The following is a 581-nucleotide window of genomic DNA, read 5'->3' as shown; positions in this document are numbered from 1 at the left end:
AAAAAACACAATGAGAACACACTACCAAATCTAACAACACTCAACAATTACAGCACAGGCACACACATTGCAGAAAACTGCAAGCGTAACTCAGATATTGGCCCAAATAAAGAAACAAAGCACACAGTAGCCATCCCCAAGCACAAAATCCCAATGAGCCTCTCAAAGGAAAAAAAGGAAATTAAAGAGTACGACCATCAGAAGAACAAAGCACAGAAATACATCAAAATGCCTCTTCCTGTAGGCCCAAGCACAATTACAAATATACTTATGTATTCTTTATCATTTTTTCTCACCGCACAAAACACTCCAACACACAACAATACAGGAAAAAGCACACAGTGCCCAAGCAAAGAAAACGAAAAAAAAAAACACAAATTAAGAAAAGGACCAACTGCACACAAATAACTCACAGACCACTGAGTACGCTGGTTTGTTCGAGCACATAAGAATACAAATTGTATTAACTACTATTTTTTTTTCTTCTGCATAAAACAGACTACCAAAATCGTGCAGGGCAAAAGCACACAACGACCCTGCACACCACGAGCAAAGAAACATACATTAATCATTAGCCCAAT

Source organism: Trypanosoma theileri (genome assembly GCF_002087225.1).
Source record: "Trypanosoma theileri isolate Edinburgh chromosome Unknown TM35_Tth_51_V1, whole genome shotgun sequence".
Classification (NCBI taxonomy): domain Eukaryota; phylum Euglenozoa; class Kinetoplastea; order Trypanosomatida; family Trypanosomatidae; genus Trypanosoma; species Trypanosoma theileri.
Note: the sequence above shows the minus strand (reverse complement) of the source record.